Genomic DNA, 6,342 nt, shown 5'->3' on the forward strand with positions numbered 1-6,342 from the left:
TATATGTTTTGCCCATATGCATATTTTTTTTTTTTTTTGCTAAAACCATATGCATATTTTTGGAAAGTAGTTTCAGTGGGAAAAAAACAGTACCCAGCCCTGAAATTGATTGTTGCTGCACAATTATGGTTTGGATATGTTCATCTAATTTTTTGTCCCTGTCTTCTTGATGGGATTTTATGTGCACTTTTGTACCATCATGCCTGTAATACACTGTTGTTTACACATATCCCAAGGGGCTGAAGAAAATAAATTGGGAACAAAACAGGAGATCGATCAGGTGTTAAATTCTGAACAATGGGCATTTATTTAGTCTCGTCATGAGCACTATATTATTTTTGTTTGTTTTAATATATGAAAAATGTTTACTAGAAATGTGATGGGAGAATGCAGTGGCATCCTTGAGGAGGGGTTTGTTGAATGGCTCGCCCAAATCCAATTGCCAATGCAAGAGTTTGATTTTTTAGCTGTGCTAAACTAACACCAGAAGGAAGAAAACAATGTGAACTTTAGACCATACTACAATTTATTATTAATTTGGGCATAACCCAAACGAAAATCATATGAAACGGGCACCAGAGAATGGAATATAGGGCACGGTTTTTTTTTCTTTTTGCTACGTTTCTTCTTGCGTCCTTCTTAATTAAAAAAATCCAAAAATCAAATAGAAACAAAAAAATTCCTACTAGCAAAGTCCATCAATTTTCTAATTTAAATAAAAATAAAAAAGAAAAAAATTGTTTTCTGCTATAAATTTGAGGCTGAGCGATTGCTGATTTCACATATTATATCTTAACAAAAAAAGATTTTCACACATTAGATCTTAAAAAATAGTGAGTGAAAAAGCAATCTTTTGATAGAAATAAAATGCAGACGATCTTTCTACGTGGACGGTCTCTTCTGGCACCGCCTAATATGATTTTTGTTCTAGCCCAATTGGATGGTATCCTTTTCCTATCTAGAGACTAGAGGTGCTTCAGCCATGTAGCTTCTCTCTCTCTTTCTCTCTCTAAATGTCACCAGGTCTTAGACTTGATTAGAATTTTGAACATGATATAGAAACAGCTACAAGATACAAATGACTTGTCAAACTTATGCAAATCCAAGCATGTCCGGAAATAATCTGGATCATCTCGGTTCCTGAAGATCCTCAACCACATAAAAAAAAGAGCTGGCTTCTTAGGTTAAGGAAGAGCTGAAGTGGGGCCATTGCTTGACAATGAAAGGCTGCACCTTCACTCTAATCTTATTCTGTCGTAAACTTTTGCATTAAACTCTAAAAACTTTTTAACTCAATGGATTGCCTCTGAAGGAATGCTAAGTAAGCTACTGTAAACACATTCAACTTGGCGACAGGGGTTTGGTGTGATTCACAAGGTTTAGTGCAATTAACAAAGGCTGGAAGAATGAGCAATAAATAGAGTCGTGATAAGTAGTACTTTTCTTTCTTTTACCAACACACCTCCTTCCTTTCTTTTAATTGGATGAGAGAGGTGAAAACTCAGCTATGGAATCCGAATATTAAAGAATATTAAAGACCATACGTGTTTCAGCAAAAGAAAGCCAAAGCTTCCATAATTCCATTCATTCCTCCATACAGAAAGAAAGCATCACAAACTAGAGCACAAAATAGCGTCCTCCAACTCAACGACACCAGCAGTGGGGATGGAAACACGAACAGTTGCATAGCAAGAAGATTTAGACCAGGGAGGCAAATCATTTTCTTCATTTGGCAGTGCATCTCCATGCCAAATAATTACAATACCGATCGGTCTCAAGAACAACCATAAATCTTCTAATTTCATACGTATCACAGAAATCAATAGGCCTTTTGCCCCCACAGGAAACAAGAAATCTTATAATTGGAAGGAAAAAAATTGAGGGATGAATTATAAAAATCTTAAAAATTATACTACAAAACAATAAAAGCATTCCCTTGTTAACTAGTAGTGAGTATAAAGAACCTCATAGAACCATACCACCAAAAGACCCAAACCCAATCCTCAAAATGAAATCATAGCTTCCATGTCCTTGGTCATGGCTCAATATGCAAAAAACTGCCAAAATACAAAGAAAAACCATACCATCCACCCATCGCCAATTTCTTTAACAATGAAAATATCACCAAGTATTAATTATCTTGAATAAAGAAACGCAAACAGTCTTCAAATAACAATATATATATCACATTACCAATAGAACAAAGGGAACAATGTCACTCTCAATTGAGGTGGCATATACACTTGAAAGAACATCATAGTCACACACTTAAATGAACACTCAACCTTATGTTATTGAGTACATCCATAGCTCCACCCTCTCACACGACTTGGCACATACACACCTAAAGAACGGTATCCCTCCACAAGAGAGGCCATCCATCCATCTACCCTAGCTCCTGAATACATAACCACTAAGCAAACGTATAACATAAGAAATCAAAGCACTAACCCCATATCATTTCTTTCCGCTATCCATGAACACTTTTTTCACACATCAAGACCTTGACTTCATGGCATTAGTATCCATCTAGTCGGCCGGTGGTTCGCAGCAGCAGAGGAACTTCATAATACTCCTCATGACGCCTCCCCTCTTGGGGCCTGACCCTGCAGAGTTGGAAGAATCCATGGAGAGCACCAATAAGCCAAGTGGCAAGAATTAATTAATGCAGCAGCTGATCAAGGTCTCTTCTCTAGTGTTTGCACTTGACAAAAGGGAGCACCCGTCTTAAATAGACAAGCTTAGCAGTTAAACAACGGCATTTGCCTTGTTTGGTCTGATTAAGGTGGCTTCCACATGATTTCGAGGAACTTGTATGGTAGTTTTTTCCTGTTTTACAGCAGGGGATGCTCATGAAAGTGCTTAATATTTTCTTTTCCTTGGTCTTCAAAACCATGGAGTCCTTGTCGTACTTGTAAGAGTTTTGCTAACAGAAGAATAGAACCTGCTGCATGAGTCGCGAACGCACAGCAGGAAATGGAGTCAGATGAGACCACACAGTTACCAAGAACGAGTATTGCACCACAGGGTTCCGTTTCTACGAAATCCCCATGCTCCTTTGAATTTGTCGGGACTCAGGAATGACATCTTGCCTTGCCAACTGCAAAAATTTTCAGAGTTTGGATCCTCCCATATTATATTATATTTTGTTTTTATAATATATATTATCGTATCATAAAATGGTTATTTTCACGTATGTGTTCGTTTTGCAAATAACGTTTGGCTGGCGTTAGACTTTATTCAAGGTCTTATGCTCCAAGTAAATACCATTGTGAAGAACATAACATAATACAGAAATCTAGCCTTGATTTTCTGGATTAGTTGGACATGTCGATCGAGAAAAAAAGAATCATATAAAATAAAAAATCGAAAATATAATGACAACCATGACTAACAATCTGAAAAAGTTGGATTTGGTGTTGTCTGACCAGGGAATAGGCAGGATCAACCTCTAAAAACTAAATGTTAATCCAACTCGATCATGTAATGTAATGTATTTACTGCTTTAAGAAAAAGAAAGAAAGAATAACAAAAAAGAAGTGCATAGCTTTTGAGTCGTATATGAAATACCACATCAAAAAAGCTATGGAAAGGGGCTTCACCGAGAGACTAGTCAATGCAATACAGTTTAGAACTTCCATGCAATTCTGTTCTTAGGAGAAAGAACAAAGAACGACCGAGGCTTTGTTATTTCAAAGTTATAAACTTGCAAACTTCCTTCTGGTGACAGTCCATATAAGCATAAGAGGGAGAGTATGTGCACAGGGCATCTCCTTCTGGCCTTAATGCTTAGGGATCCAAATATTCTTAGTCAAATATTCTCATGCCCAATATACGGCATAAGGCTATGGAATATAGAAAGGTCATCTAGCTAGGTTCTTTCCTTCGTTTTGGTTTTAGTTTCTTTCATTCTCCTAGCTAGCAGAGGCAAATCCAACATTGATCCTTGGGAGTGCCAAAATAAATAATTAAAAAAATTAGATTTTTTTGCATGGATACTCTTCTAAATATCGAATTTTGCTTGAATACTCTTCAAAAATTGATATTTGCGTATATACCCTCGTAAAACTTTGTTATTGTACAAATACCCCTAATATAACAGTTGTTTTAACGGAGTTAAAAAAAATTATATTTATATTGATTAATAATAAAATAAAATTTTGAAATTACGCTATTATCCTTACTCCCTTCCCCTCTTGGGATCGCGAACGTTGTTCGCCTGCGGGCGAACAGATCGCGATTGCGATCTCGCGATCCCTTGGGCGATCGCCCACGGGCAGGCGGGATCGGCCTCGCGAGCAAGATCGGCCCGAGATCGCGATGCCGCTCACGAACTTTCTCCTTCCTCCCTACGGCGCTGGCAATGCTGCTGGTTCTGTCGCAGATTTTTTAGAGGCCGAAGCCTTGGGTAGTGGAGTCTGCCAGGACTGCTTTCTTGAAATTATCAGAAGACATCAATGCTCAGCTGCTTGATATAAGAGAAGGGAGGGATTTAAAGAAGGTGGGCAGCCTGGATGTCCGGGGTTGGAAGGAGAAGGCCGTTTTGATCACGTATAGAGGAGATGACAAGCCTAGGTTCTTGAAGAAGCTGACCTTCAAAAAAAAAGTTTAGGGACCTGGGAATCCCACAATGTTCATTCTGGACAAGTAAGATGACAAACTTGCTTGCTGTTTGGTTTCAAGTGATTCAGTTCCCATTTTACTATTCAAGAACGCTGTCGTGATTTTTATATAGAAGTTAGAAATGGTTGGATTGATACTTTTACACCTTATTTGCTTTCAAGTTATTTGGAACACGACTGGTAGTACCCATTCGTGAAGAGCTCAAAAATAAAGATCCAGTGGCACTCTCTGGCAAGTTATTCTCACCAGATGTTGATTTGGAAGCAAACACTTTCATAACTTCAGACGCAATAGAGCTTGGAGTTGACTTGATTTCCTGTATGTCTTCAAGCTGCATTCCATAAGGCCACATGAAATTTCACTAATTTATACAAAAATGAAAACAAAAAAATGATGATGGTGACAAATAGTTTTTAAATAATTATTTCTATTTCAAAGTGTTTTATGGAGAGGATGTTCGTGATAAAGTTTCTTCCAAGGCCTAGAAATAAGATATTAACTAATAAATACCGCATTATGAAGGCTATCATATTAATTGATGTATCTAAAATTTTTTCCATCTACTAGAATTCTTTTTTGCATATATACCCTTCTAAATATAGAAAATTGCATGGATATCCTTGTAAAGTTACTATTTGCTTATATACCCTTATAAATGTTTTTATTTGCATGCCTACCTATTAAGGATATTTTAGTCATTTTAATTTGAAACCGTTAATTTTTTAACGGCGTTAGATGGCATGGATACATATGCAAAAACAAGAATAAAAAAGGGTAGAATAGCAAAACAAGTATTTAATGAGGGTATACATGCAAATATCAATTTTGAAAAGGTATTCACGCAAAATCCAATATTTAGAAAGGTATCCATGCAAAAAACTCAAAAAAATTAATTTATATGTTCAACTAATGGGTTGTGTGTGTATGTGTGCATATATGCAAAGATGAGAAAAAAAGGCTAGATGGAAGCTAGGGTTTTCTGGATTTAGCAGAGTCAGGGAAGAAGTGGGAGTTGGTCTCCTCCTCTGACTCCAATAGAGAGTTAGAATTCCTTCAAGACTTGATTAGGGATCAGAGCTCTATTAGGCCCTTTCAAGCACCAAACCGGTGGGGAGGGGGAGGAACCCATAAATATTAGTATGGGAACCCATAAATATCCCAAATATTTGAGGGAGAGCCGGGATAATCTAAACAAGAAAAATTAGTATACGAACCTCAAATTAGCTACAAATATCTTATCAATTAAAACTTTCCTAATTGATAAGATGCTTATTGTAATACCTAGCCAAGCTAATAAGAAATTGGGCCTAGTCCACTTGACCGGCCTAGATATAAGAGTTGGAGTAGAAGACGAAAAAATAAAAAGGGATAGAGCTATATTCGACTTGGAGTAGGAGACCCAAAAAAAAGAGATGGAGCCCTGTTTGACTTGAAGTAGGAGATAAAAAAAATAAAGCTCTGTTCGACTTAGAGTAGGAGGCATACTTCTCCTCCATCCCGATTTTCTACAAGAACTAGAAAACTTAGCCTCCAACGGCTATTTAAAAACCCTACACCCCCTTTCACCTCACCATCGATAGGTTTTGCCAATTATCACCTGTTGCCCAAGGAGACAACCCAAGAGGGAGGGTGAATTGGGTTTTAATTAATTATTGCTCAATTAAAAATAAGGTGAGTGATTAACTAAATCTATTGCAAGTAAATTAGTTAGATCACTAG

Source organism: Phoenix dactylifera, chromosome 18 (genome assembly GCF_051530095.1).
Source record: "Phoenix dactylifera cultivar Ajwa chromosome 18, Ajwa_hap1_PhDact_Kaust_v1.1, whole genome shotgun sequence".
NCBI classification, from domain to species: domain Eukaryota; kingdom Viridiplantae; phylum Streptophyta; class Magnoliopsida; order Arecales; family Arecaceae; genus Phoenix; species Phoenix dactylifera.